At 37.8% G+C, this 15,982-nt stretch overlaps 1 protein-coding gene across 2 annotated transcripts in view; it reads left to right on the top strand.

Annotated features, from left to right (window-relative positions):
* Positions 1 to 15,982, top strand: part of ccser1 (coiled-coil serine-rich protein 1) — a 1,824,576-nt gene that overhangs the window by 1,306,850 nt on the left and 501,744 nt on the right. The gene's annotated exons all lie outside the window — the stretch shown is intronic.

Below are 15,982 nucleotides of genomic sequence, written 5' to 3'. Positions count from 1 at the left end.
GTTCAGCACAAAAACATAAGAATCATATGTTTTTTAATCCATTGGGTCTTTGTAGTTAACCTAAGAAATCCAATTCCAAGGTTTATTTTTTGCTACCTGTTGTCCTGAGAGACTTTTTTTTTATGCACACATTTTTTTTAGAAGTAGTGTAAGTGATTGCTATGGCAGTCATTCACATAACCATCCAGGGAATGCATGTCGTGTGACATCATTTGCAAGACTGCACAATGGTTGGTGCATACATTCCCAACTTATCCAATTTTTGATAAAAAATATTTTTTGGTGTGTGGTTCTTTGAAATAGGTTTTCCTAATTAACAAACATTTTTATGTCATTTTGTTCTTTGATTTTTGATTAATGTTTTTGGCTTGGTGACATATCAGTTTTGGTAACTACTCCTACTTGCATTTCTAACCATTTTTCATCTTCTGATATTTCTAATTTATATGTGGTACTGAGACAGGACATTCCTAGCTAGTATCTTTTTGGGTTTTACTTGTTTTTAATAGGTCATGCTTTCAGGCTTAATTATTACAAATAAATTTTAAACATAAATAATTATAACAATAAGGAAATGTCTTTGTCAAATAAAAACTAAACTAAAACAAAAAATAAATTATTAAGGTTAACTGAAACTAAACTAACTATCCAAGTCAGATCATAAAATATATGTTAAAGAGAAACAGTATCAAAAAACCAAGCTAAAGTAATCTTATTTTCTTGCAATGCTGTTTTAATGATCCAAAGGAGGAGCTACTTTTTAGGCACTGATATGATTTCAGATATACTACTTTATCTTTAAGAATAGTTAACAGATTTTTCAAGTAGCAGGTTTTTTTTTTTTTTTGAATAAATAAATAAAGAACACTATTATATGCAGTATATGTATTTAAGGATTGTGGTACAATTTTTGTGCTAGAAGGTAAATCTTGCATATTTCAGTGAAGGATAAAATACGTGGTTTTATTTTTAAGAGTACAAATTTAGGTCTCAACAAAATGAATCAAAATCTTTACCAAAATTAAGAATTTAATCTACAAAAACAAAGTGGTAAACCAAAATCAAAAGCCATTAATGTTGGCAAAAAAAAAACCTGAAACCAAGATCATCGCTACAAAGAATTAAGCTTATAATTAACATTAGAACTATTCAAGGGGACAGGGAACATTAAATGCCTCAGTGTGGAACTGTGGCCAATGCCAGTCCTTATATTTCCTTCAAATTACTAAATTGCTAATTCCCACAGCAACTAAGGACTAAAAGCAACTACCATAAAGGCCTGACTCTTTTAGTCTGTCAACTAAAAGGGAAAACAAGACAGAGGTACACAATTCACAGGTATATTAAAAACACAACACCAAAAAACGAAAAAAGATGGCTTCAGAAAAGGACAGTGCCAAACCAAGGTACTGTAATCCTGCCTTTTTTTTTTAAACTTTATTTCAAGAGTTTGTATATCATGCAGTCTAACATTGATCAGTATTAGCTGCAATATTCACAAAGTATTACCTGCCTTAACAGTTATGATTATTGTACATAAGTTCAAATGTTAACTTACAGCTTATTTAGATATGATTATGGGTTTGTTCTAGTGGAGATTTTCCAATTTTAAACACTAAGGAATCACATTTTAATAACTGGCATAATGACCCCTTTTTCAAAATAAATGAGAAAAAATGAAGCGATAATCACAGACTTCCGTAAGAAAAAAGACAATGGTCATGTTTGCTCAAAGAAATGGAGAATTAGTTCAAAATCTGACATTATCATTAATTGATACTATCCGACGCCCGCTGTAGTATACGGCGGTGTAAGAATAGGAATGGAAAACAGTGAGAAAGGAGTTCAGAAATCAAGAAAAAATAAATACTTCTTGAAAGACGCAGTGTGCATGTAGAATTTCCAGCCAAGCAGGATTACATGTGAAAGTGATAAATAAATCAGGCTTTCCGAATTTACGTACTATGGCCATGGCATCCTGATAGTTTTGTTGCATATATCTTGGACTTCCCTGGAAATGTGGATGGTAATATGATCATTTTGCCTACACGTACGTTGTTATTGTCACTGTTTGCTTGCAGTGCATCAGATAGTCCTTTGTATTGTTCCACGCGCAGATCTTGTTGATGTAATCCGAGATAGTTGAGACGCGCGCCCTCTGTTTTAACATACTCATCTACGACGTACTGTTGGAATAGTTTGCCGCTGGAGTGCAAAATACTAAATGTATTCCTCATTGCTAATCTGTATGCGTAAAATTGGCATTGAGTAAGCCTTATTCGCTTGGCAGTTCTTTTATCAGGAACATGTTGTAAATCTGTGTGCCAGCCAATGTCTCCGTAAGGGAATAAAAGTGGGTAAACAATAGGATCACAATTCATATTGAGCATGGAAATCTGTTTACAGGAGTTGCCTATGGGATAGATGCAAAAGTCCCTTTCGGCAAACGTTTTGCCATCTTCTTCGACGAAAATCACTGCAACATCGGTGTAACATGTCGGGGCATTGTATCGTCATAAATCCTGCCTTGGGTTTTCCTTGAAAACCATTCATACAGATGCTTTTGGATTGGACTGAGCAATTTCATGCATGTGTTTGTATGATTTAGTGATGGGGTTGATGGTTCTGAGTATGGAATCTAACTGGAGAAGTAAATTTTCGCTGTATGCAGAGTTTGCTTTATTTTGTAAGCATACTTCAGTAGCTTGCGCTGTGTCAAAAACATACAACTGTCCATATCATGGAGAGGTAGAAGTGTTGGCGTATAGTGGAGAGATTTGGTAATAAATTTGCCCGTGTATTTTAAAACAGTATGGTCCATGGCCAGGAGGTTGAGTTATCTGTGCACCCATGGAAGCAAACGCTAGAGAAGAGTTGTATTCTTGAATGTGTTCACGATAATTTTTAGCTTCTGATGTTTGCTATGTAAGAAGCTGTTGTAAAGACACAGGTGGCTCCCGCAAAGGTGGTAAAGCTACTTTACCGTTGTGGCAGCACCTTGAGTACTTGTTGGATGTATTACGCTCAGCAGGCCAGTATAGTGCATGACATGGAAGAGGACGAATATGAATCGAGAAATGCCGTGTCGGCTGCGTGTGGGCGGGACCATTTTGAAGTGGAAGCTGGACGAACCAGAAAAGAAATATATATAAGAGATTTAGTGATTGGTTCCTAACTACAGTTGACAAATGTAACTTGTGGCCTTTTCCTTACTTTGAGCACAAAACTCGCCTTTTGTCAAAAAACAATATTTCTTTGAATCTTAGATGTCATCTTTCTTCCTGGTGGTTTGAAAGCATTGAGCACCAAGGTGCCACAGGTTCAGTTGGGTGGATGAAGTAAACCCAGGACATGAGAGATGCTTAATATGACCTAGATTAATCATTGCTGGCCTTTTTCTGCTATGCATGTTGTCTGCGTATGTCAGTGCATTTTTGTTCTAAGAGAAAAATTACTGTTTCAAAAGAAGGAGAAAAGTCACATTTTACTGGAATAACATTCAGTACATTGAAATGTATTTGTGTGTGGGTTTTTTTTTTTGTTTTTTTTTTGCATACATCTCAGTTTTTTAGTGTCTACATAGACGACAGAGTGGTTTCTTAAGAAAGGCATATATCCCACACTTTTTATTATTCACTGTGCAGCACTTCCTGAAATTCCAAATAATCTGAGAGCTCATACCTTTAAGTACATTGAGATCACAGCACAAATCTGGCCATCATTATAATGCAGTTCTCACTTTGTGCAGGGAGTGTCAAGTGAGTAGCTTTTCCTCTCAGTTTTGACATTTAATTTTCCTTTTATAATTTTATTTTAATATTTATCTAAAACTTAAGGACGCATTTTTAGGTTATTTTTAAGATACTAATATTAAATCATATTTAGCATTCGCATTTGTCCCCTAAGGGCCTTATGACTAGTAATCTTTAGGGTTTTGGTAAATGATGGAAATTTATCAGTTTAATGGTTTGTGCCTGCAGCAGAACTGTTGACCATGAGTGCAAAGGTTTTAAGGAAATGTAGTCCACTATGATTTAAAATCAGCACAGCCCAAGCAGCCAGACACATGCACAAATGTGTGAGGCATACAGCCCAGATATACTACAAAATAACTTGAATTTCTGAATATGATCTTTGTATTCGGGAATTACATCTGAACCACAAATCTGTTACAGTGATACTTGGGTGCATTACTTATTTATACTTTCCAGCTAGCGTCTAAATTCCCATTTATTTATACAATCAGGATATTTTCATCCATAATAATCAGAATACAGTATATACTGTACAGGGCATAAAATACAAAATTACTGATTAAGCAAATTAATACATGTTTGGAAATAACCTCCCATTTCACAGCCTAATTATGAGGCTCGGGGTGGGAAGATGTTGCAGAAGCTACTGTAACACAGATTCTAAAGAAGATAATCACCTAGCAGTCTTAATTTTTTGTCATCTGGATAATGCAAAATTGCACAAGCAAAAAAAAACAGTAGGTAACTACGAGGCACACTACATTGTCTAGCATTGTTTAGCTAAGGTGGTTCTTGATGTGCCATGATGTTCTCTTGTTAAAGTGCCAATAAATGCACTTTTAAATATATGCAAGTAGTATCAAGGCCAGATTAAGACCCCACAGGTCCCTGGGCCACTTGGGTCCTTAACAGAGAGTTAATCTTACTTTTAACAATGCAGTGAGTGGACACCAGGTCGTTGAATGCAACATGGTATTTCTCTTTTCTTTATTTTAGTGCAAAACGCAGGATTTCTCATTTAGTTAAGGGGGAGGGAGATACCGCAAATAATTTCAGCATGTGGATATGCCATTGTTTCATGAAGTGGAGGGGAAATAGTGAAAAAGCACCCTGCCATCATGTGGCCCTGGGCGCACACCAAGAACCAAGGATGATAGATCCGCCTATGCATAGCATGATTTATTTAATAAAGAAATAAAGGTAAAAACTCCACCAGAAAAGAGAAAATAAAATAACATACCTCTTATTAATCATGAACTGAGTGTGTTCAAAATATATTGTACGTAACACAAAGTGGATCTTTGTCATACGGAGGTGCTAATGTGCTTTGTCTGCTGAGAGCAATATAAGAACATTTGAACTGTTGTTTGAATACTTCCCAATATTATATTAATTCCAGAGATTGCACTGTTACAGTGTATATTGGTTTTTCCCGGTACAACATCCTATCCTATTTGATAAAACATAAAGGTATCCAAATGGCCCCAGAACCATTGAAAAAATAATCACATGAGTGCTGTGAAATTACAGAAAGGGTGGCCAAGCAATGATATTTCAGTTGTGTCTGACCTTAGCTGTATAAAAGAAGAAAACTAGTTAAATGTGGAATCAAGTCAAAGTCAGTTTTCTTCTTACAAAGCTAAAAGAAACTATGAAATATGCTTCTTAGAACTTTTTAGATTTATGAAATGCTTCAAATTTTAAAGTAAAGGTTTTTGGCTTTTTAAGTAGCCAACATCTAGCTAATATTTTGGCAGATACTAATCCTGTACTTTAGGTTTAGTTTGAGATAAAATTAATTAAAATGGCTACTGTCTGATAATTTGGAAAGGTAGAAAATTAATTCTCATATTGTTAAAGTGATTCTAAGGGAGTCTGCAAAGAAAAGGAGTTGCTATCAATAAGGCAATTTATTATTAGTAAATATCCTGCCTACTATTTTATTGTCAAAGGAACTTTTCTGGCATAAGTACGCATAATGAGGGCCATTACAGTCTGCACAGACTTCCATTTGCCTTTTTCTAAGTATAATACTCAATTCTTTATGAAAAAATGCCTTTTTCTATGTTATTACTTTGTCTTTTGAAATATTTTTGTTTACCTAAAATGAAGTTACTTTCTTATCTTAGAGATTAATGAACAATATAGCTTTCAGTGCTCTACTATGTATCATTTGAAAAAGTTCAAGTTAATCTTAAAACCTTAAATGCTAATCTCTCTACAGACATGAAAGCTTAACTGTATAGTCAGTTACATAATTATATTTAATTAATTTACTTATGTGTATGTATGTTATACCTCAGTTTTAATCCCACATACATTTTTCATTGACCTTTTATTTTCTAGATTGGGACTTTTAAAGTAATTTAGACGGTGACTTTTGACCTTAGGCAAGCTATCTATTCCTATTAACCATGCTCTATTCATTCTCATTAATAGAGCTCTAATGGTTTATGGTTATTCATCTGTAATTATAGCATCAATCATACATTCAATGATTTACCAGGAAGATGCAGCAACCACATTTGCTTCATATTCTGTAACTATCATCACAATCAATTATTTAGACAACTGTGCAACTCATTTATGGCTGCCTGTTTATAAATTTTAAAGCTCATCCATCATGGATTCCTCGGGGCTCATTGTGTACAAGCTCTTTTTATAGTAAGGGTGGACTTTGTTATGGGCAATCACTACTTAATCGGTGTGCCCCTTTTGCATGCTTTAGTCTTGTGCATCTCCTGCATGGCCAATAAAGATTGCTCGAGTTATTAAAAAACAATAGCAACGAAGGTTATTTAAAGCTAAAGTGTGAAATGGGCAGGTAGATCTGCAGTCACTGTATGTTAATCTCTGATGTTGCTTTACAGGAATTGATAATGTTTTATTTTAGTGCAGTTCACATTAGTACAAATGTGAACAAGAGTAAATTTCCAAGTAGAGCCACACTACTGATGAACTACTCTTCTCTAACTCCAATTATTCATCCTCAAACATTGCAGTTTGGTATCTTCCTGCAATGTAGGTACCTGAGGCAGTTGTGTATGTACTGTAAGTCAAAAGACCTCTGTATAATGTTTGTGCTGCCTTGTTCAGTTAAAATGCATATTTTTGTTATCAGACTGGCCAAAGAGAAAAATTCACACTATCTGATGAATTCTTTGTGTAAGATAAAATCCTTTATTTATATTTTTTGTTTTCAAAAATGACTTAATCTTATAAACACCATTTGTTGGTGTGTCCTGAAAGTGCTATTGCATGAAAAAGCTCAATATTTTTCACTAGTTATCCTTTGAAGAAACAACTTTCTTTAAGTCTTGCTTAAGTTTTCAGGATTATTTAAAACTACTTTAAGAGGCAGAGCATTTTGTTGTGGGACCCTAAAACCTTGCTTTGTCCTTCTGATCACTTTAATCAAAAATAAAAGCTGAATACTTTAGAGTAGTGTACTCTAGCTGTTGCTGTTTATTGTTGATTTTAATAATTGTACCATTCTTTGGCTGATACTGAGTGCTTCTAATTTTCCTGCAGTGGCATTTTGGTGTTATTGCTGTTTTTATCAAGTTATTCTTTTTGACATGATGATTGCTGCTCTATGAGGTCTTTGTGGTGTTTTGTTGGAATTTTTGTCATTTGCTTGTGCTGTGGTGTCTTCATTGCTAGCTTTTTAGAGGTTTGTTGTACTGTTGCACACTATACAAATTCAGGTTAGGGAGAACATCACACATAAAGACTGCAGTTTCTGGGTCTTGTATCCTTGAGGATGTCAGATAACTTGACTAGAAATTAAAGGCTGACAGACTGCATAAAGCTCTTACAACTTCTCAGCACAGTTTCAAACTTTCAAGTATCTTTTTGTCTTTTCTGTTATACAATCACCAGACATCAGACACAACCCTCTCTTCTGTGTGTGTGGACCAGAATATCTGCTTTTCTTCTTTCCTTCCAGCTGTATTATATGCATATTTTAATTCTGGCTGAGAACTTACTGGTTGTGAAATCTCAAACACAGATACACACACCCCCACACACACGAGTGCACCTCATGACATAAGACCAATGATCTTCTTTTCTAGTTTCCTTGCTTTTACATTGTATGTATTGTAATTCCAGCTGTAAACTTGTAAAATGTCATGCTAGCATAACATAAATGAATAATTGGAATGGGATTTTTGTTATTTTAAAAATTTCATTTGTATTTACTGTATGGCTGTGCTTTTGTGTACATATTACATGATGTGTCTACACATGTTTTGTTTGGGTTTGTTGTATTGTTATATATATTAACTATTCTATGTTTTTGGTAATGTATATGACATTGTGACATTATATGACTGAATGAGTAAAAACAAATGAACATTTCTCTTTAAAAATCATTGTTTCTTAAAAATGGGTTAGGACCTCCATTACAAAATGTAAGAGTGGGCTAGTTTTTTTTCAAAATTTATAAAATACGCTTCATTTTAAAATGCAATTTCATGTGGCATACTAGTATGTACCGTGATTTTGAAGAAGTAATTTCATCTTGAAAAATATTGAACATATATTTTAACCTAACTTTTATTTCATTGAGTATTAAGAGGGAAACTGGCACAGAGAGAGTATGTTCAAGCTTATCTCAGACAACCATGTACAGAATTTAAAACCTTAACACTGGATCTATGATGTGGACTTACATATCTTTAGTAAGGGTAGTTTGGGGTTATCTTTTCTGAACTCAATAAAACTCAATTAAAAATATTAGTCTTTTAACTTTTTTAGAAAAACATTTGCCCACTTTCAAACCTGTGTAGCCTCTTACACCCTGAGCTCCTGATACCAGGCAGAGTGATTGTTTAAAAATGTTTTGCTACATCATACAGGTGAACTATGCCACATCCTGACTTCATGCTCTTAGTAATCAAATTGTTACAATATTTATGGTTTCCTTTTAATCTAGTTTGAATTCATACATGTGGTGTTTCTTAAATTGTCACAAAAAGTACTACTAATCCTACTAATTATTCTGTACTAGCAAAATACCCGCGCTTCGCAGCGGAGAAGTAGTGTGTTAAAGAGATTATGAAAAAGAAAAGGAAACATTTTAAAAATAACGTAACATGATTGTCAATGTAATTGTGTTGTCATTGTTATGAGTGTTGCTATACACACACGCACACACACATAAACATATATATACATATATACATATCTACATATACACATATCTACATATATATATATACATATACACATCCACATTATATATATATATATATATACACACATCCATACACACACACATATACATATATACATATACACATACATAATACACATACACACACATACATATATACATATACACATACATAGATACACATACATATATATATACACACATACATACATACATACACACACACATATATATATATATATATATATATATTTACATATCTACATATATATACACATATATATATACATATCTACACATATATATATACATATCTACATATATCTAGACATACATATATACATACATACATTGACATTATATATATATATATATATATATATATACATATCTACATATATATATATATCAAATCAATGTCAACCTTTTGTAGGGTCTGTCCCTGAGACTTATTAATTGTCATTGTGAAGCAGAGCCTTAGTGGAAATTGGAGGCGTTTGAATTGAAATGGGAGATCAGAGGGTATAACGGGGATGCGAGGAATAAAAACTCTCTCCCCTGAGCCACTGCCAGTAAAAATAGTTGCCTGAATGAGGTTCTTTTGCAGACACGTGACCTGAAGTCTCGTGCCGTCACAAAGTTTCAGTGGCTGTACGCAAATCCACAATCGGTTTCATATTGTTTTCGTACTTTATCAATTGTGAAATGTGTTTTTTGAACAGGTTTGATTCATTGAAGTGATCACTCCTGCTGCGTTCAGTCACTTCACGTGAGCCGCTCTCTTGTGTGATGTTGCGATGTCCACGGGTTTTTTAATGTTAGCTAAGACCCGGCAGTTAAAAGTTTCTCGCTACAGCAATTTTAACTCTGTCACAAAGTGATCCAAACTGTCGTTTATACCTCGTGTCTTCTCATTAAACTTGTATCTCGCGAATATACGCATTGCAAACGGCAGCGGGTCAGTTCACGTGCTTACATGGGAGGTGTGATGACGCCATATATTTTGATATATATCAAAATACCCGCACTTCGCAGCGGCGAAGTACTGCTTTAAAATTTTTATTAAGAAGAAAAGTAAACCTTTTTAAACTGAGGGAAAATGAATCAATAATTATTTGTTAAGGATCTCTTTGTATACCATGTTGTCAGTTCGCCCCTCCGGTTGTAATATGACCAAGCTGTGTGCTGAGCTTACTCTTGAGCATGAAATCTAACGTGGTTTGTGCCCTTCAGTATGAAAACAGTTTGCATTCACCTTTTTAATAAAAGGCGAGCTTTTAAGCCTGAGAAATCACCCCGTAAATGCACACGTTTAATTGCACATGTGTTAATATGTATGCTTACACAGTATTAAAAGACACTCAAAAATTAACATCATTTACCTTCGTTAACGCGTTTTGACTTGTGCTGTAAATCTCTTCCTTGTTTTTAGTTCACGTGATTACGTAGGAGGCGTGATGACGCGATACGTGACTCCGCCTCCTCCATTAGAGTATATGGACAAAAAACAGGTTCCAGTTATGACCATTACGTGTAGAATTTCGAAATGAAACCTGCCTAACTTTTGTAAGTAAGCTGTAAGGAATGAGCCTGCCAAATTTCAGCCTTCTACCTACACGGGTAGTTGGAGAATTAGTGATGAGTCAGTCAGTGAGGGCTTTGCCTTTTATTAGTGTAGATAAGGAATGTAACATGTGTTATGCATCAATAAAAAGGTCCAGGCAACCCCCTTGGAGGTTGCTGAAAAATGCACCCAGGGTGTAAGAGCAAGATTTTTAGATGTTGGAATGCTTGAGTATTATCTTTCTTTGTCTTGAATCATTCTCTTTTATTGACATACAGAGAGATATATACAGTAAATCCATAGGTATTAGTTTCTATATTGCAGTGGCATTAGCATGCAGAAGAGTTTTATTTATTTTTTTTTTTTTTTAAATAAAAAAAAATATTTTGTTTTTTTTCTCACCAACCCCGGGTATGGGTAACCGGATATACATTTAAAGTGATTGTTATTTTCATGTGAACTGTTACATATGCATAATAGAACTAACTATTTTACATTACAGTGAGTAATTAACCATAGTTAAAAATAGTAAAACATAATAAATTGAAAGAAATTTATGTTTCATGTTGCGTTAGAGGTATTCATCGAGTTAAACATTTTTGTTCTGTTTGGCTTTGAAATTAACACTGAAATACTTTTTAAACTTACACTTTTACTGTAACGCTTCAGTAAAAACAATATTTGGAATTAACTTTTTGTCAATATCGCATTGAATTTTGATTCTGTGTTTAGACTTACATTGTGACAACGGAATATATAAACTGCCCATGAGTGAATATCGCTTCTTTCTCTCTAATAAATAAACCGACTTTTTACATTACAGAGAGTAATTAACCATAGTAAAAAATAGTAAAACGTAATTGAAAGAAAATTATGTTTCATGTTGCATTAGAGGTATTCATTGAGTTATATGTTTTCGTTCTGTTTGGCTTTGAAATTAACATGCAAATACTTTTTAAACTTACACTTTTACTGTAACACTTCAGTAAAAACATACGCTAAACAATAAATCTTTTAATTCATGCGGATACGCCTCTTCATTGGGAAGAAACACTACTTTTCCCGGATGGCAACACGAATTATATGATCAACAAGTCTCCGACTTAAACTTTAAAGCCGAACAATATCTACATACTTCTGTCATATCACCTATGTCCATATATTTGATCTTTTGTTGTTCCGCTATTTTACCAAGTAATAATTTCCATTTGTTAGTGCTAATGTAATCTTTACTATCAGTTTTTCGTGCCTTTTGAATTTTACTACTTTCATAATCTTTAACTTGCTCTTCATGTGTATTGCGCCAATGCTTTTGAACCTCTTTACGATGTTCTACTTTGTCTTCTACTCCATCCATCCATCCATCCATCCTCTTCCGCTTATCCAAGGTCGGGTCGCGGGGGCAGCAGCTTGAGCAGAGATGCCTAGACTTCCCTCTCCCCGGCCACTTCTTCTAGCTCTTCCGGGGGAATCCCAAGGTGTTCCCAGGCCAGCCGGGAGACATAGTCCCTCCAGTGTGTCCTGGGTCTTCCCCGGGGCCTCCTCCCGGTTGGACGTGCCTGGAACACCTCACCAGGGAGGCGTCCAAGAGGCATCCTGATCAGATGCCTGAGCCACCTCATCTGACTCCTCTCGATGCGGAGGAGCAGCGGCTCTACTCTGAGCCCCTCCCGGATGATTGAGCTTCTCACCCTATCTTTAAGGGAGAGCCCAGACACCCTGCGGAGAAAACTCATTTCAGCCGCTTGTATTCGCGATCTCGTTCTTTCGGTCACTACCCATAGCTCATGACCATAGGTGAGGGTAGGAACATAGATCGACTGGTAAATTGAGAGCTTTGCCTTATGGCTCAGCTCCTTTTTCACCACGACAGACCGATGCAGATCCCGCATCACTGCGGACACCGCACCGATCCGCCTGTCGATCTCACGCTCCATTCTTCCCTCACTCGTGAACAAGACCCCGAGATACTTGAACTCCTCCACTTGAGGCAGGATCTCGCTCCCAACCTTGAGAGGGCACTCCACCCTTTTTCGGCTGAGGACCATGGTCTCGGATTTGGAGGTGCTGATTCCCATCCCAGCCGCTTCACACTCAGCTGCGAACCGATCCAGAGAGAGCTGAAGATTACGGCCTGATGAAGCAAACAGGACAACATCATCTGCAAAAAGCAGTGACCCAGTCCTGAGTCCACCAACCCGGACCCCCTCAACACCCTGGCTGCGCCTAGAAATTCTGTCCATAAATGTTATGAACAGAATCGGTGACAAAGGGCAACCCTGGCAGAGTCCAACTCTCACTAGAAACGGGTTCGACTTACTGCCGGCAATGCAGACCAAGCTCTGACACCGATTGTACAGGGACCGAACAGCTCTTATCAGGGGGTCCGGTACCCCATACTCTCGGAGCACCACCCACATGATTTCCCGAGGGACACGGTCGAACGCCTTTTCCAAGTCCACAAAACACATGTAGACTGGTTGGGCGAACTCCCATGCACCCTCCAGGACCCTGCTAAGGGTGTAGAGCTGGTCCACTGTTCCGCGACCAGGACGAAAACCTCACTGTTCCTCCTGAATCCAAGGTTCGACTATCCGACGGACCCTCCTCTCTAGAACCCCCGAATAGACTTTTCCAGGGAGGCTGAGGAGTGTGATCCCTCTGTAGTTGGAACACACCCTCCGGTCCCCCTTCTTAAAGAGGGGGACCACCACCCCAGTCTGCCAATCCAGAGGCACTGTCCCTGATGTCCATGCGATGTTGCAGAGACGTGTCAACCAAGACAGCCCTACAACATCCAGAGCCTTGAGGAACTCTGGGCGTATCTCATCCACCCCCGGGGCCCTGCCACCAAGAAGTTTTTTGACCACCTCGGTGACCTCAGTCCCAGAGATGGGGGAGCCCACCTCTGAGTCCCCAGGCTCTGCTTCCTCATTGGAAGGCATGTTAGTGGGATTGAGGAGGTCTTCAAAGTACTCCCCCCACCAACCCACAACGTCCAGAGTCGAGGTCAGCAGCACACCATCCCCGCCATACACAGTGTTGACACTGCACTGCTTCCCCCTCCTGAGACGCCGGACGGTGAACCAGAATCTCCTCGAAGCCGTCCAAAAGTCGTTCTCCATGTCCTCCCCAGGCACCGACTACCTTACGGCCACGGCTCCGGTCAGCCGCCTCAACAATAGAGGCACGGAACATGGCCCATTCGGACTCAATGTCCCCCACCTCCCTCAGGACATGGTCGAAGTTCTGCCGGATGTGGGAGTTGAAGCTACTTCTGAAAGGGGGCTCTGCCAGACGTTCCCAGCAGACCCTCACAACACATTTGGGCCTACCAGGCCTGACCGGCATCCTCCCCCACCATCGGAGCCAACTCACCACCAGGTGGTGATCAGTTGACAGCTCCGCCCCTCTCTTCACCCGAGTGTCCAAGACATGTGGCCGCAAGTCCGACGACACGACCACAAACTCGATCATCGAACTGAGGCCTAGGGTGTCCTGGTGCCAAGTGCACATATGAACACCCCTATGCTTGAACATGGTGTTCGTTATGGACAATCCGTGACGAGCACAGAAGTCCAATAACAAAACACCACTCGGGTTCAGATCGGGGGGGCCATTCCTCCCAATCACGCCCTTCCAGGTCTCACTGTCATTGCCCACGTGAGCATTGAAATCTCCCAGCAGTACGAGGGAGTCCCCAGAAGGTGTGCCCTCCAGCACCCCCTCCAGGGACTCCAAAAAGGGTGGGTACTCCAAACTGCTGTTCGGTGCATACGCACAAACAACAGTTAGGACCCATCCCCCCACCCAAAGGCGGAGGGAGGCTACCCTCTCGTCCACCGGGGTAAACCCCAATGTACAGGCTCCAAGTCGGAGACTTATTGTCTTCTACTCTTTGACTTTTATTTCCATCCTTGCTTGTACCTGCTAGGTTTACAGTTCCACTTGGTCTGGGCTGATTATTTCCTTATTTTCTGAATTTGCACTTAGATTATTATTGATCTTTTTTGAATTGTTTTCTCTCCAATACTTTTGGGCCTGTTTTCAACGCGCTGCCTTTTCTTCTTCGCTTAGTCATTGACGTGTCATCAAGAACATATAGAATTATTGTCCAGAAATGGACTATTACAAATGAAACAAATAGATTGTATGTATATCAATACTATCCAGAAAAGCTTCTTTAAAGGATGAAACGGAGGACTTTTCATAAACGACTTAAAATGAGGAAAACATAAAAATTTATAAGAGCTGAGAGCGCATGAAGTATGTCTGACAAAAGCATTTACACGAATAAGACGTGAAAGCGCAGGAACTGTGTCTGACAAAAGCATTCACATGAATGAGAGGTGATTGGACCTTGTGCATGGTTGAATATGGTTGAGAGGAGTTTGGGACTTGAAAAAATCTCCTAGCAAAAGTCTCGTCTCGCAGGACTTAAAAAAATCTCCTAGCAAAAGTCTCGTTTCGCGGGAATTGAAATTATCTTTATGAAATGTCTCATCTCAGGATTTCCTTTTATAATAGAGAGATATGCAGTTGTTCACAGGTGGTTTTTAATCTTAATTGTACAAACTAAACTGCATCTCATTACAAACATTTTGGCTGATTTTGGAACCGTTGATGCCTTTGTTAAAATGCCAGAAGAAGTATGAACTGACATTACATCACAAAGGTCATGTTAAAGCACTTATTTGTTTAAAAAAAGCCTATACACGATTGTACATAAATAAGAAATTAATAATTGACTTATTGAAAATGTTTTCACAAAACATTTATAATGAGCCGCATGGGTTTATGTACTTGTCTCTAATAGCCTTCTTCCATTATTGTGCCAAGCTTTACCAATGCCAACTAGAGGAGCTGATTTTATACTGTCTTGAATACAATATATTGTGACAAAAAGGAAGTATTTTTAACCAGCCTTCTAATAAGGTGAAGGATGGAGATTTCTGCTACATATCTCATATTTAACATATGGAGTACAGATTGTCCCTGTAAGCATTGCTTACAGTGCTAGAGAAACTTTTAAATTGTGACTTATTTGTTCTTTCAGAGATTGCTTTTTGCATACCAGTTAGATTTTGCATAACTTGATCCCCAGGATCCATGGTCACAAGTAGTTGCTGTAATCATTGTCTTTCTTGAATCAAGTAATAGACTACTGTCTTGAGTGCCCACTACTGAACAATACACAAGGTCAGTGGCATGGCACCCAATGATTTTCCTTTCCATATCATTGTGTAATTCAAAAGTTAAAATCAAGTACAGTAATCCCTCCTCCATCGCGGGGGTTGCGTTCCAGAGCCACCCGCGAAATAAGAAAATCCGCGAAGTAGAAACCATATGTTTATATGGTTATTTTTATATTGTCATGCATGGGTCACAGATTTGCGCAGAAACACAGGAGGTTGTAGAGAGACAGGAACGTTATTCAAACACTGCAAACAAACATTTGTCTCTTTTTCAAAAGTTTAAACTGTG

Source organism: Erpetoichthys calabaricus, chromosome 5 (genome assembly GCF_900747795.2).
Source record: "Erpetoichthys calabaricus chromosome 5, fErpCal1.3, whole genome shotgun sequence".
Lineage (NCBI taxonomy): Eukaryota > Metazoa > Chordata > Cladistia > Polypteriformes > Polypteridae > Erpetoichthys > Erpetoichthys calabaricus.
This window is presented reverse-complemented; position numbering and strand designations above follow the sequence as displayed.